We start from the raw sequence: 17675 nt of genomic DNA, 5'->3' as shown, positions 1-17675 counted from the left end.
TACAAATGACTTCATTTAAGATCTTACTGGCACACATAGATGCTGTCTGATCAGGAATAGCGAATATTTCTACCTATTTACTGAAGTAATCTATAACAGTGAGAATGTATCTATTTCCCCTGGGAGTTACAGAAAGTGGACCAAGTATGTTTGTGGCTAACTGATCCCAGGGAGCACCAGTGGGCATAGTGCCAAGAGGACCTTTGGCTGCTCTAGATGGCAACTTAACAGCACCACATGTTTGGCAATTGGCAATCCACAGTCTAATGTCTTCCCTCATCTCAAACCAATAAAACCGCTGCTGGACTTTTCCAGTCGTTTTCTTTTTACCTAGGTGGCCAGATACAATAGAGTTATGCATTAGATTCAAAACATCTGATTTCAACTTATGGGGAGTAATGAACTGCTTGAATTGACCAGTACCATCACGTTTTGAGCAATTTTTATAAAGGAGTCAATTTTCAAGGATCAAAGAGTCCCACAGAAGTCATAGATGTCTTGTGGCTGGACTCAGATGTTCTACCTCTTTACTTGAAGGTCTTGTATCTGCGGCTTTCCATATCAGAAGTGGGGCAATGTGAGGATCATTGGTTTGCATTGACTGCAGTTCCTTTGTAGAGTACCCAGCATTCCAAGGTGTCCATAAATGTTGGTTTTTCTGAGATCTGGTGATAACAGCTTTGATTGAATTCTGATCATTTTTCCAAATGCTAACCATTTCTGTTGCTCGCTTCTGACATTTCTGACAGGGACCACATTTAAAATGCTCAAGGTTATCTATCTCACAGCACTCACAATCTCTGGGATTCTTACAGCGGGATAAGGCATCGGCATTGCCATACTTTTGACCAGGTCTGTACTGTACAGTAAAATCAAATGGTGACAACATTTCAAGCCAACGGGCAAAGCGTCCTTTTGGCTCCTTAAAACTGAAGAGCCATACTAAACTCTGATGGTCTGTCCGTACTTCAAATTTTCTTCCCAACAGGTACTGTCTGTAGTATTCCATGAAATATCTGACAGCGAGTAATTCTTTGTCAGTGACACAGTAATTCCTCTCGGCCTTATTGAGGGCTCTGCTTCCATAGGAGATAACTCTTTCTTTACCATTTTGCACCTGACTAAGGACAGCACCAATGGAGACATCACATGCATCTGTATCTAGGATATAGTCCTTCATCTATAGGATAAGCCTTCAACTCTGGATTAACAAAACATTATTTCAGTTGTACAAAAGCTTTTTCACATTTGTCAGTCCATATAAAACCAGTCATCTTTTTGGTAAGGTCTGTCAGAGGTTTTACAAGTCCAGCAAAATCATGTATAAAACGTGTATAATAGCTACCAAAACCCAATATTTGTCTGACTTCGGTAACAGTTGTAGGGGTTTGCCATGCTAAAATCTTAGCAATATTATTAGGGTCAGGTAGGATGCCATCTTTAGAAACAACATGTCCCAAGAATGTAACCTCAGAGTTCAGTACTTTTCCGGTTTTAGTTTTAGGCCTGCATCTTTTATTCTCTCAAGTACTTCATTAAGTCGCTCTATGTGTTCTTGAAAATTACTACCATAGACAATAACATCATCTAAGTATATGGGGCAAGATTGCCATTGGAGTCCACACAACACTAACTCCATCAAACGTTGACAGGTTGCTGGTCCATTACAAAGTCCCATAGGCAATGTTAAATATTCAATGGAACCCACTTGTCAAGTCAAATGTACTGAAATATGAGGAACCCTGGACAGCATGTAGGCAGTCCTGAATTCTAGGAAGTGGAAATGCATCCTACTTACTTAAACAGTTAAGACGCCGGTAATCTACACATGGGCGTACTTTGCCATTTTTCTTTAAAACAAGTACTAGTGCACTTGACCATGGCGAAGTGCATTTTCTAATAATATCTTGACTGAGCATCTGATCAATGAGCTTCTTCTTTTCATTAGTATATGCCAAAGGTACCCTTCTCGGTGGTTGTTTCACAGGGACTGCATCACCTGTATCAATTTCATGCTGTACTAGATTGGTTCGACCCCAATCTGTGTCATTCTTAGAAAATACCATAGAGTATTTATTCAGGAGTTCAGCAATGACCTTCTTTTCATCTTCTGAATGGCCCTTAATGGCTTCATCATACATGTTTCGCAAGTGTTCTGGAATGTTAATAACTGTTTTACTCCCATCATCTGTTCCTTTCTTTGATATGCTTCTGATTATCCCTTCGTTGGTTTCCCAAGTAACTGGAGTTTCTTTTTCTACTAGTTTTATTTGCCTAATGGTGGTATAGTTATTTACCTCTGTTATGTTCTCTGTTTTCATCAATGGATATGGCTCGATTTCAACTGGTTCAGCTTCCCCTATAACCGTGTCTTGAGGTACAAGAAAAGCGGTGTCAAAAAGATTTATAATCCTCAATTTATTTGTAACATCTTTATTAACATCAACTAATGTAGGAGCCACAGCAACATTAAATTTGGATTGGAAACACTCATTTGCTTCCAACAGGAATGCCTTTCCTTCCACAGGGTCATCATCAACAAACTTGTCAACATAGACATCAACAATAATTTCACATCTAGGTGGAATTTCATAATTGTCAGCTGCACAAATTTTTCAATCTTTACAGGAGGGCAAATCTGAGTACAAGGAATGGCAACATCACCAAGAAGTAGTTTTTGATCTGACAATCTTATATCAGCAGGACTATATTGACTATTCATCAAGATGTCCAATCCTAACAGAGCATCATCTTCAATATTCGCCACCACCAACTCCATTGGTAGTTTCAGTCCATCTAACTCAATGACAAAATTGGCCTTCCCTAACTCGCTCAGGGGTTGACCATCTGCATTTACTAAAGTATTTGACTCCTTTAAATTAGGCCAAGGAATTCTGTTGTAAACTCTCTCCGACAGAACTGTCCTAGTTGCACCTGTGTCAACAGTAAAAGTGACATTAAAATCCTGAATTTTCCCTTAATGTAGACACCGTCGCATCTTCGTACCTGCCTACCAATTAAGTGACCTTTAGGAGTTTGATGTTCTACCTGTGAGTCGCGACTTTCACAGGAAGAATTGACATTATAACAAATGTCATCTGAGGTACTCTCTTCTTCAGTAATGATAGCTTGTGAATCTTCTTCTTCACATACTATCTTTGTGCAACATATATTTTAGAGGCTTTGCTTACTCTTTCAACGTTCCAGTATTACAAATCTCATCTCCCTCACAATTATTCACCATAGGACTATTAATTTGATGCTCTCTTAAAGAATCAGCACTACTCTTCAGTGATATTCCATCACATATTAACAAATTTTGACCATTTTCCTGCAAAAGAGTCGACCCTCGGTCAGTAGAATCAACCCACTGTAGTTTAACCCGTATTCCGGTGCAGCAGCAGTTCTCTGAAATTCATCTCGTTTGAGTTCAGAAGCATCAGGTCTTGGACTTTCCATCTTGGTCACCATCTGAGGCTGGTTAGGCCTGTTTTGATGATTGGGCTTACTATAACAATCTCTTGCAAAATGTCCAGGCTGTCCGCAGTTAAAACATAGACGGTTTTGCCTCTCGTATGAGTTATTCCTGGAGCTGTATTCTGGATATTTCCTGTTGTTCTTCATTTTTGTTTCATACAATTGTTCAAAAATTTCTATGATATCCTCCTTCTTCAAACTAGTATTTTCTTTAGGCGTTTCTTGTTCCGCTTGTCCTTTCATCTTTACATTTATAAAAATTGCCTTGGTTCTGCCTTTTACCATTCAGTTTGCCTGTATTATTTAGTTTTCTCTCTTTTTGAGGTGTTATCTGCCGGATATGTTTTCCAGTTTTTGTTTCAATATCATCATTTACATGTCTAATGGACCTTTTATGCCCATCTTCATTGTTTGGATTCTTCATCGTTTCAGTGTAAGTTATGACTTCTTGTACAGCCTCTTCTATGGTTTTTGGGTCCTTATTCAACTCCAAGTGAACTCTTGCCTTGCAATCTTGTAAGCCAAGCAAAAATCTTTGCAGTAGGTTCTCTTGTCTTGTTACTGAGTCCCGTCCTTTATAGGCTTTGTCATAGAGACACTTTAGCTCTGCAGCAAATTTTTCTGGTGTTTCCCCATTCAATTGCCTGCGACGACTAAATTGAATACGGTACGTCCTTGCAGTTTCTATTACACCAAATCTATTTTCTAATTCTTTTATCAATTTACAGTAGTTCCTTGTTGTTCTAATAGGCAGTTGGTCAAAGGTAAAATCCCCCGCTTCACCCTGTAACCTTGGCAATATTTCTTGTAATTTGTCATCTTCATCCCATCCTTTAAATTTTGCAACCGCTTCAAAGCGATGGATCCAAACTTCCCACTTTTCATTGCCTGTAAATGCTGGTAGCTTAATACTGTGGTTATTTCTAGTTTTGGATCTCTGTTCGACTATTTTACTTGTAGCTCTTGTACCACTGGAAATGTCTGTAAACTCTTCTTCTGAGCTTGATTCACTGACCCAGTTTCTAGACTTCTTGACTGAGGGAGGCGTCTATTGCTGGTCTTAGTTTTACTATTTGTACTGCTTATTGGAATTTCATGATTACCACCATTACTGAGAGGAACAGGATTATTAGCTCTGCCGAAAGCAGTCTGGATGGAAAGAATCACCTGTGATGTCATTTCTTGGATTGCAGTCTTGATTGTATTGTACAGACCTATGTTGTCGGTTTCATTTGTCACTACCGGACTTGTCTGTCTGCTCATTCTTGCCGGTAGATTTGTTCTTCTGTTGCCTCGTTTCTTCTGTATTCTTGTACTTCTCAAACATTCTGCACCTGTTGCCTTATCAAATCTACTACTAGTACTTGTATTTGGAGTATCTCCCTGGAGTGCCCTTGATCTTGGGACTATAGTATCATCAGATAGTTCTTCATCATGTTCTGACATATCAGTTATACCTGAAGCCTTAGCCTCTGTAGTTTCACTGGGGCCTGTAGCATAATCGTCCGTCTCAGTCCCATTATCATCATCACCTGCACCAGATACTTTCTGAGTCCTTCTCTTCACCATTCTGCTTGGTTCGTATCACTGGATCCAACTATAAAAATGTTAGATCCCGCCGAGGATGCCAAAAATGTAGCGGTCAGGGTATGGTGAACTTGTTTCTAGTATCGCTAATATCGCCAGGCAACAGTTACAACTGTGATCACAAAGTGAAAACGAGATTATTTACTAAAAATAATCTAGAATGTGCAATTTATTTAGTTTTATATATATGGGTCATTACAGGCCAGTTTATCACTTATAGAACGGTAATTTTTAAATATTAACGGGAAATCAGTTCTAAATATCGGGTCTGTGGATTTCTTGCACTGGTTGACTGGTCAACAACTAATGGAGGATGAACTCTCCATTGAAAGGTAGAATTGAACCTCAAACCGAGCCCAAGATGTAATTGGAAGGATGCCAACAGACTGTCTATTTCAAATGCACTGTCTAGCAATCTACTAGTCTCGTGTGAGGACTGCACAAGATGGTCTAGAATCTCACGAGACAGCTATGGACTTGTGTAGTGTAGTGTAGTGTGATTTTAATGACTTTACAGAACTGCTAATGAAGAAAAACAGACAATGGTGTGGTGAGCAAATATTGTATTATAGCAGTTAAACATTTACATGTACAACAAATCGTAACATTTGTATAGTCGGAAGTATCAGTTTTTAACCACAAGCTATGTATATATGTATCACTTAATCACTGAATGTCTACTTTATTATATTATATGTTAAATAAAACACAGGATTTCTGGAAATCACAGAAATTCTGGATGCTTAAAGAAGTTTTAGTTAAATATTGGTATGATGTATTTGTAAAATAAACCTTAACTCCTAATCCCTTAATTTATCCCTATCTAGCAAAATATTAATGTGTACAATCACTTCACAATGGCACAGAAAGACAGGCCATAAATAATGTGAGATATTCTTAGCAAAAAATTGTATAAGGTTATAACTGTCTCTGATTTCAGGAAAGACACTGAATTCAGAAATATCCCTATGTCCAACTTAACCAGGTTCTGCTATGAAATAATTTGGTTAGGCAATCAAAATCTTTATTTTAAAATCTCTGGGGTTCCGCACAGAAATAAATAAAAGATCTGATAAGTAGAATACTACTCAACAATTCAGATAAGTAAAGCTTAGTAAAAGAGACAAATCTGTATCTTTAATTGATATATATAGTGTTTTCATTGACAATGGTAATACACCTAGGTCTTTATATGATGTTAATGATTCCAGTGGTGTACACATTAGTGGTAAAGGTGTAGACAAAATTATTAATCAAATGAATTCTTTTATATCGAACTCTCAGTCACAGACTGAAGCAATTGTACACACACCAGCCATGCGTACTAAACGCAATCTTAGCACCACCACTACTCTGTCGTCTGCTGAAAAGCAAGGTAAACAGCAAAAGCATAGCTAGGCCAAACTCCGTAACAGGAGTGATTTGTCAAGCAGTAAAAATGTAACTGAAAATCTGAACTTTGGATGCTTAAATGTTTGTGGATTGAGGTCTAAATTATTGTTACCTGAATTTCAGGAACTAATTATCAAGAATGACGTACTGATATTTTTGGAATCTAAGACTGATAATTTTGATGTACTTGAAATGCCTGAAGGGTATAGTTATTTCGCAAAACACAGATCGAAATGTGATAAGAAATCTGGTGGTATAATTATTTGCTACAAGAAAAATTTTGAACATTTTTTCAAATTTCCAAATTCTAGTTCTGAATTTGTACAGTTGCTTATTATTGACCAAAAATTATTTGATTTTGATAAAAGTCTGCTTATTGGGTGTATGTATTTACCACCAGAAAATACAAGGTATACAAGAAATGAAGCATTTAACGAGGTGGAAACAGAAATGATAGATATGTGTAATAGATTTAATTGTTTACCTACAATTGTTGGTGATATGAATGCAAGAACGAAATTATTGGACGATGTTGTTATTCCTGATGACAGTCTTTTTGAAAATTTAGATGATTTTGATGACGAAAACTTGATGTTGTATCTCTATGATTTTCAGAAATTATTAGAAAACAGTGTACCTTTAAAGCGGTCTTCAAGGGATAACTCAGCGCCCAATAATTATGGGTATAAACTTATAGATTTTTGTAAACGCAACAATTTATATATAGGTAATAGTAGATTACCTGGAAATGATTATATGAAAGGTTTAACTACATGTAATAATGTGTCCTTAGTTGATTATTTACTTTTGTCGTCTAAAATATTCCCTTGGATAAAAGAATTCAATATACTTGATTTTAATCCCTTGTTTTCAGACGTTTATTGTGGTTTGTATTTTTGTGTTCATGCTTCGGCGAACATTTTCACTACGCATTCCAATGATAATTGTAGTAATCCACCCACGCATGTGCAGTGGTGTCCAGACAGGGCAGACCAGTTTATCGGGTCAATATTCAGTGACGTCATACAATTAGATCAAATATCGTCATTGCTGTCTGGGGAATTTAATCCAGGTCAAGGTGATGACGCTGTTGACAAAATTTGCGATCTTTTTAAAAGTACCGCTGAGAAAGTATTTACATTCCGTAGAAGTTCTTCTATAAAAAGAAAATCTTCGGGTCAAGTTTGGTTCAATGCAGCATGTAAAGAAAAACGAAAAGTATTTCACAGGGCAAAGAATAGATATAGCTTTATAAAAAATAAAGAAAACCGGGATGATATGAAGTTTTCAGGGAAGGCATATAAGGCTGAACTAAATAAAAGTTTCAGAGATTTTCAACATAAACTAGAATCTGATTTACGGGATTTGTCGAAAAAAGATTCTAAGAAATTTTGGAAAATTCTGAAACGATTAGATAAAGGGGGTCTCAGAATGATGTAAATATCACAGTTGAACAGTTGTATGAATATTTTAAATCGCTAAATAAGAGCGATGACGCAGAGGAAGACAATATTGAAGATTTATTAGACAATATAGAGAATAACGATATTATTGATATTTTAGAAAGGGAAATCTCAGAAGACGAAATTTTGTCAGCAGTGAAAAATTTATGCAATGGTAAAGTTCCCGGGGACGATGAAGTAGTTAATGAATATATAAAAAGCACGATACATCAATTCCTGCCTATTTATATGAAATTTTTCAATCTGGTGTTTAATGCGGGGATTATTTCAAACTCTTGGTTAACAGGGATAATTAAACCATTATACAAAAACAAGGGAGACCCAAGCAATTTAGATAATTACCGTGCAATTTGTCTTACGTCAAATCTGGGAAAAGTGTTTACCTCTATTCTTAATTCGAGACTTGATAAATTGTCAGATGAGATTGGGATTATTACTGATGCCCAGGATGGATTTCGAAAGGGTTATTCTGTTCAGGATAGTATGTTCGTCATGCATGCTTTAATTTCATTATATTTGAATTCGGGTAAAAAATTATTTTGTGCCTTCGTAGATTTTAGAAAAGCATTTGACACTGTGTGGAGGGTGGGACTTTGGCGTAAAAAATAATATTGGTGGGAAAATGTTTAATGTTATATTAAATATGTACACTGATATTAAGTCTTGTGTTAAGAGTGGGGAATTAATAACTGAATTCTTTCCTTGTGAAATTGGTGTAAGGCAGGGAGAAAGTTATCTCCCTTTCTCTTTGCCTTATACCTTAATGACTTGGAAGAATATTTGTCTGAAAACTCTGTGGATGGTTTAAAAATGTTGAGTGAAAAGGTTATGGACAACCTTAATATGTATATAAAGTTGTTTATTCTTTTATACGCCGACGATACTGTTATTTTTGCGGATTCTGCACCAGAGTTACAAAAGGCACTTTCTGTCTTTGAAAAATATTGTACTGATTGGAAATTGAGTGTAAATGTAGCAAAAACAAAAGTTGTTATCTTCTCTAAAAGGAAATAACATCAACATGTTTCTTTTAAATTGTTTAATCAAAATATAGAAATAAAAGCCTCCTATATTTACTTGGGTATTTTATTTAATTACAATGGAAATTTTGTCCAAGCACGGAAAAAAATGGTGGACCAAGCTCAGAAAGCTCTTTATGCACTATATAAAAAGATTCAAAATATTTCCATTCCGATTGATCTGCAATTAAAATTGTTTGATGTATTGGTTGTTCCTATTTTGATATACTCTTCGGAAATTTGGGGGTTTGAAAATAAGGCTAATGTTAAAAAATTACATCTTCAGTTCTGCAAACGTATACTTGGTGTTAGATCATCTACGCCAAACTTTATGGTTTATGGGGAACTTGGGAGATTTCCACTTGAACTGCAGATCAAACTGAAAATGGTTGGATTTTGGCATAAATTAGCTTCTAGTGAAAATAAACTGTCTGGTAAATTATACAAATTATTATTCTACATGTGTGAACATGGTGAATATAATTTTAAGTGGATTAACTATTTAAAATCTATATTTGATAACTGTGGACTCAGTGAAATATGGAATATCCAAGAGAATGTTGATGGTAATTTTATGAAAATTAAATTTAAGCAGCGTCTTCAAGACCAGTTTATTCAAAATGGTTTACTGATATGAACAACTCGTCTAGAGGTGACTATTATTCTAATTTTAAACATGAATTTCAATTTGAGCCTTATCTTTTAAAATTAAAGTTGAGTTACCGGATAAGTTTTTGTAGATTAAGGGTATGTAATATAAAGTTTCCCATATAAACGGGGAGGTGGAGGAATATCCCAAGGGAAGATAGAATATGTAGAATTTGTGGAACTGGTCTTGGGGACGAATATAATTATTTTTGTGAGTGTAATGATAATGTAGTTTTAGACTTAAGAAGAAAGTTTATACCATCATATTATACGAGGTATCCAAGTAGAGAAAAAATGTACGGCATGATAAAATTTTGCAATATAAAGGCACTAATAAATGTGTCGATATTCATGCAAAAACTGCAAAAGATGTTTAATTAGATATGCTATTTGTATGCAATAATATGATGAAATATTGTCTTGATAACTGTATGTGTGATATTTTGTGTTTATATATATGTACTTTATATTTATATATACATTTATATACTCCTGTTACGCAGTACTCTGCGGCTGAGTTGTTTTTTTTCTAATAAACAGTATAAACAGAAATAGCTTCAAAACATGCACTATAAGTGCATTTCAAGAATAAAATTTCATTAAATCATAATTACCGTAGGTAAACTCCAAAATCAGCTCTGGACAAATAAATCCATCTTGTTTACTCAAGAATCAAAACTAGCAACCCCGGGAAATCGTCGGAAAAAGGTTTTTATACCTCTAAAAACTATCGGGGTAACGTCTAGCAACCATCGAGACGCTGGATTCACATCGGAAAATAATCCTCGATACCAAAAATTTTGACTATTTATCGTGAATAGTGTGCTCACGGAACATATAAATGTTCTAAAAGTCTATTTCAATAAAAATCAACAACAGCTTAATGTAAAAGTAGCAAGAAAAACTCGTTACAACTTTGGTATATTAATACTCTAAAATTCTATGCGACATTTCCAAAACAAGGTCATGTCAGGTCATAAAAATACAAAATTTGCATATGTAGGTGTGCGCACATGCGTATAGAACTACACGCCGGAAGTAACATGCTTTCTTCAGCAGCAAACAAAAAAAATGATATACGACAGAATGTCTCATTTCGAAGAATAAGAAGTGGTTGAATACCTATTTAATAATAAGACAGTTTAAGTGAGGATCACGGACACATGCCAAAACCACAAGAACGTCTGCCATGCTATAAACTCCCCCCCAAAAAAAACGTAGTAGTGGTTGCAGACGATCTTCCATATTGATGTCAATGTCAACATATACATTGCCTATAACGTGAGGACTTCTAGGAGTCCCTTTTTTGTAAGTGTCCTTGCATTTTGTCAAGATTTTTCCACAGTTTTTTTTAAATATTTTTGAATTCCCTCAAAATTATCTCAAAGCCTATTTAACATACATTTCCTTTTTTGTAAGAATTGCTGCATTTATTAAATATTTATGCGCAAAATTCGGATATATTTTTCTAAATAATATGCAAATATTTTACCACTTCTGAATTAATGAATAAAGCTACTTTTTAAGGAAAAAAAATAAGAAGAAATTCCAAATATCAAGTGACCAAATTCCTAACAGGCTCAATATAGAGAGTTTGGCATATTCTTTGAAATAAGAATACTCAAAGAAAAAACTAAATATTGCATTTTCCACGGATTGAACTTCCGTTGCGAAGGTAACTGAACACTTTTCATTAAATGTGTAACAGACTTTGTTTCATATTTAACATAATGAGGATCTTTAAAAAATTTTTTACGAATTCATTACCATGCGTGTTCATGTTCAGTTGGTGGTCACAGAAATTTAAAAAAAATATCACTCCTCTGTCGTCGTGCGAATGGTTTCTGTCACTGACGTGAGCTTTTGAAACTAGTGACCACTGCTGAACTTGTCTCAAATCTAAAATGGCGCATTGTCAAGTTGTCTGTTAAGTGTAAAAAAAAAAGATGTGTTTGAAAAATTGTTATTATTCAATGAAATAACAGAATGCTAGTACTTATTCCCACCTTTTTCGTAAACCCTTGATTTGACGTTTGGAATAAAGCCTTTTCTGTCTGTTTCATTTCAACAGGGACGACACTATATATTTCAATGCAGAAGTAACTAAAATATCCAAAACAAAAACAAAAAAACAAAACAAAAACCAAAAAAAAAAACAAAACAAAAAACAAAAAAAAAACAAACAAGCTCAATGATTGCTGGTACAGCCTCTTAGATCTGTTAATACCTGGTCCCTATTTTTAGATTATAGAGGTTTTTATGATGATTTGTACGCTTTTGTGGTTTAGTCATTGTTCCAATAATCATGGTCTCTTTACTTTATCTCTCTTTTATACGAAATTATCAACCCGATAGATACGCACTAAGTATGTTATATGCAGTAGTGTTATTGCAGACAACGAATAGTATGGTATAAAAAATTTCCTCAATTCACAACCATACGTATCATCTTCTCATAACCATTGTCTGGCAAACAAGAATAGAAATCAGAAGTTCTTCGAGTGGATATTGTAGTTACAAAGCACGATACAAGACCTTTGGAAGATAATTGGCTATTGGAACGAAGTACATTTAACATCAAATTGGTGTAGATATCATATAATAAATTATTAATTAAATCTAAAATTAAAATTAGATATTGACAAGCATTACAGAACAGTAAAACAATTTGATATCACCTGTATCATTGACTTCAGATGTCCAATTCACTTTTTTCATCCGGTATATATATCTTATAACAAGAGGTGATGGCAGTAAAGGAATAATAATTATCGCAATCACTGCACTATAAGAAGCCTTGGAACGGTTTTAAAAATAAGTATAACTTACAAAAACAAAAATAACAAAAAATAGAAATAATAATTTTCAGTAATTGGGTCTCGTTTCGATTTTAATTGAATTTCCAGTCTATTACATTTATATATCATTTCCAAAATCGCAACTGCAAAGCGTTAAGTCTAAAATTTTAAAGTAAAATGTTATCATCTTAATGCTTAGTGATAGATTGAAAAAAGGACGAAAAGTTTAAATCTTTACATATAAACTACCATCGTTATTCTTTGGAAAGCAGATAGCTTTTGGTTTGAGCTTGTTATCTGGAGAAATAAATAACGTCTTTATAATAGACAGTGTTGTTCGTTTGCTTTTGGGTTTGCTCTGACGAGTTGTGTGTAGCAGTAAATCTTATAGTTTGTATATTTTGTTTTTGTTTTATTAATTGACTACATTTACACCGAAAACTTTTTATTCAGTTCTCGCTAAAGGCAGTGTTGTAATAGTCTCGAATAACAAGTGCAGGAATAAAAATACATTTTGTCACTAAAAAGTGTTGATACATATGCAAGAATATCTTATAACATTTGTTTCAATCACAATACATTTTATAGAAACATTGTACCAGCTAAGGGTGTGAGATATTCCAATGCAACTATAGTTGTTGGTGTTAGGGATAAATCTGTGATGTGTCAGGTACAATTTCACTAGTGTCTTCATGGCACAATCTATTTCGCTGAGAAATTGTCACGTTTGTTTCATTTGATCTCGACACCTAAAAGAATTACAATGCAATTGTAAAAAACTAATAAGGTTTTTGTTAAATATCATTTTAATTTTATGGTAGAAAAAATGAATTATTTTCAGTCAGTTACCCCTCGTGCATACTGCTACCTACTTCTTCTTCCCATGTTTTTGTCCCACTGTGGAATACATGATGGAGACCGCAAGTCATAAATTATTATAAAAAGTATTTATTGAGGAGAATTATTGTACAACAATGTTTATAAAGGACAACACTTATATCAATTTTTCAAACGAGTGTAATTATTAACGTGCTTTTTTATAACTTGTTAAAATATTTTTTTTGTTTGTTGCTTACTGTATTTATTTTTTTTAAGAGAAGACGGTTATTGCTAAGTTAAATTTATGCTTCATCGGCGGCTATTTGTTTCATGTTGTTTATGTAGTAACTTTTGTTCCTTTGTCTCTTTTTCTTTTTAAATTTGTGGGCGGCAAATTACAAAAAAATGGCGATTTCAATGAGATAATTTTATAGAAACAAAACCTTTAACAGAACAAAAACCTACTTGATCCTTGGTTTGTGTTTATCGCTTATTACTTGCTGAACATGTGAATTTATAGTAAAATGTATTTTATTTCACTTGTAATGTAGGTGTCACCAGACTCTTGCACAACAGGCATCCAACATCACTTGAGGCCATAACATAGTAAAAAAACTTATATGACACCAATGCATACACATCATGTGAATATGCGTGGCAAATATGGCAGGTTGACATAAAAGCAAATATTCATGATGTACTTTGATATTAAAGTAAGATGTACAACTCGGTTTATCAAATGGATTAACAACAGAAAAATGTGCTTTAGACGGCTACTAATTGTTAAAGAAGTTAATATGCCATACATGTTACAAATAACCAAGTTATGTTAGTGTTTTGGTATCGTAGTTATATCAATTAAGACAGAATGTATTATGTTAAAAATTGATATTCACTTCATCATTTGTATAAAGGTCAGCTTGTGTCAACAGAGGGAAGATTGGATGCATTGCAATGGGATCCAAGAGAGCAGAAACCACACATATTTTTTGAAATAACAAAAATATTTTATAAAAGCATTTCAGATATTTTCATGTTCGGAACATATTTCCACACAACAGTTACTGTTACTGTTCTTGTAGTGTTTAAATCTTATATCATTTCCACCAGATTGGGCGTAAATGGTGTATGTGAGAGTCGCCTTTACAGCAACAAAAAACTAAGGAACATAATATATGTTCTACATTTATAATTTGCTTGATAATTCAGCTGTACTTAATATGATTTGTATGAATGAAAATTACAATATTTTCTTCTAGTATAATTGACCTATTGAATAGAGATTTGAAATTAAAGTTTATTTTTTTTCTTTTATTGAACAAATTGTAAAATACTAAATATGATGTAATAATATCAATGAGAATATATTGTACCTGAGTTCCCAATTTTTACTTCACAATTTTGCCCAGTGATATAGGAAACGTTTAAGAGGGCGCATATTGAGTCAGTATATTGCCACGATCCATAACTGTTTGACGCACAAACATTTTCAGTATTCATCTTAAAATCAAATTCACCAAGAAGATGTGTTGAACATGTTTGTAGATCTTCGCTCTCAAAACCTACAAATTGAATGCGAAAATGATTTATTACATATTTTCTTCAAACTTAAATAAATCATGAAAACTATTTTGACGGCGGAATGTAATGGGATGTTCGTAAAAGATCAAGAACTATTCAGCATTCATTTTAATTCAATCAATATTTGCTATTTCAGGTCGCACAGAACTGGGAATGATAGCAATCTATTCGAGAGGTGTCGGAACTATCTATCTACACCCATTTCCTGAGAAATCTTAGAAGATACAAATTTTCTCTTACAGTCTCCTACGAAAACGATTATATCCTACTCTCGAGGTCTAAGATTTCCGAACAATCAGTTGCATAGGTGCTAATTTCTAACTGAAAGTTTAGCGTTAGACCACACTATTTTACCTCTTATTATAGTTCATGTGACTTAATCTGTCGAAGTGGTTTTTTTCTCGTTTTCTGAAGTCGTTAAAGCAATGAATGTCGATAATACCTCAGAATATTGTGAAAACAACGTTTTTTTAATCAGAGAAGATCCATAGCTCTGGTCTAATTCATTTTCGCCATTACTTCCGAAAGGATATAAACCTGGGTTAAAAATACTTTAACCTTGGTAAAATAAATAACAAAAAAGGATACACAGGTGAGCACGTGTCTTGTTTTCATTTCATTTCATCTATTTCTTGATTAGTTTTCAAATAACTAATGACCATATTTGAGCCACATTATATCACAATACGTAAATTTCAAAAGGATCCTTGGATTATATTCGAACTTTTTTTTTCTTTTACGGATTGAGTCCGTCGGTCTTCGTTGCCGTTGAATAACCACTTTCGCTTTGCAATCCAATTTGTTACCAAACAAGCGACCCCCACAGCACATGCGCGGGTAAAGGTCACAAAAAGTCACATGCATATGAATTTATCAAGGTCGGTTTTTTGTTTTGCAAGGCAATAAATATATAACCTATTTCATGTATTTAATGCATTTTATTTGTGGATATCAAATGAAATTATACAGGAAAAGTACAATTTAGTAGAAATAATTCAAAGTAAAGGCATATTTCAACAGAAACAAAAATTTTCGAAAATGAAAATGCAACTTCAAAATTCTACTGAATATCAACTATATAAAGTTAGACTATTCGTTAAACTTCTCAATCTTCAATAATTTCCTTTGTTGTAAGTTTTTCTTTTTTTTAAAAGAGACCACTTACGTGATTGAAGATAATAATCAAAGGAATAACTTGTTATTTGTATAATTTCCATGCAGATATAAAAATGATAATTTCCTAAATGTCCACTAATTGACACTTGAACAGCATCTGTTGTCCTGAAAAAAAAAATAGTGCAGTTTTCATGATGATTATCTCCAAGTATTTGATCAATTTTATTGTTAACTTTTAGTAAGTGATTGGTAGAGATTCCTCATACATTGTAAGAAATAATTCCAAGTCATCTTCCAAATATACAGAGGAAGATGTTTACAAAATGCTGGAATTTTTAATCGACGACATATTTGTCCAGTGCGGTGGACGTGTTTTTCAGCAAACGGTCGGAATTCCAATGGGAACAAATTGTGCTCTTTTACTTGCTGACCTATTATTTCACTCTTATGAGGCTGACTTTATAGCTGATCTGATCCGAAAGAAAAACATTTGTTTGGCTAGATCCTTTAATCTCAGTTTCCGCCATATAGATGACGTATTATATTTAAACAATCCTAATTTCGGGGATTTGATACATCGCATCTACCCCAATGAACTTGAGATAAAGGATACTACAGACACTGTAAAGACAGCTCATATCTTGACCTAAACTTAGAAATCGATGGTAAAAAACTATTAACCAAACCATACCACAAACGTGATGATTTTTCATTCAGAATTGTCAATTTTCCTTTCATCTTTGGCAACATCCCTTCAGCACCTGCGTATGGAGTGTTCATATCACAACTCATACGTTATGCCAGAGCTTGACGAAACTACGCAGACTTTTTGTATCCTCTAGAATTCTAACAAATAGTCTTCTTGAACAGTGTTATGTCGCTACAAGATTGAAGTCATCAGTACAGAAGTTTTATGGTCGTCATCATAAACTCGTGGATCGTTATGGTGTGTCCATCTGCACCACGAAAACTGATTTATTCAACGAGTCATTGTTTTTTTTTCCTCGTTCGCTACCCCGGATTTGACTTTTTTATGAACAACTCGGCGGGTGTTTCTAGAAAAACCTAACGGTGCACCTGGTCCATGCTTCAAGTTTTAGTGGAGTCCGAGTTGATCATTTGCTTTTGTTACTTTGTATGTATGATTTTAGTTACTTTATATTCTTTGTTGTTTATGTCTGTTTTCCATGTTTGGTCTTTGTCCCCAGATTACATTCTTTTGGTTACCGCTATAACCTTGGTTCACTTGATAACTCTTTTAATATTGAAGCGTCATTAATAAATAGAAATATAAGTTCAGACTAAATGAAAGACATAGGTGATTCGGGAATGTAATGACGACAGTTATTTGGAAACGTCATTATATCGTGTTAAAAGAGGGATTTCATTTCTTTTGAAATCTAGATTCAAGTATAGCAAGATGCTAAATTAACAGGACATTGATCTATTATAAACAACAAACAAAGAAATAAAAAAGAATAAGAAATGATACACGTGTTGATCGCTGATGCACCTGACCATTCAAAATGTTCAAGGTAAATTTGAACGTCTCCGAATTAGAAAGGACCTCATCAAGACCGAGTTATTTTTATCGTATTGCCACCCGATACTTACAAAGGATATTATCCAAAGGGCCCGTCAACATAACAACGATTTGTTTGACTTCATGGCTTTGAAAAACAACTCAAAATACAACGGATAATCCCAAATTGTGCAGGGATTCTTCCAATTGCTCCAATTGCCAATGTAGTTAAGACGGCGTTGACGAGATTGCT

The sequence above is a fragment of the Perna viridis genome, chromosome 7 (assembly GCF_037379345.1).
Source record: "Perna viridis isolate PV_CMFRI_1.1 ecotype Kerala chromosome 7, ASM3737934v1, whole genome shotgun sequence".
Taxonomy (NCBI): Eukaryota; Metazoa; Mollusca; class Bivalvia; order Mytilida; family Mytilidae; genus Perna; species Perna viridis.
This window is presented reverse-complemented; position numbering follows the sequence as displayed.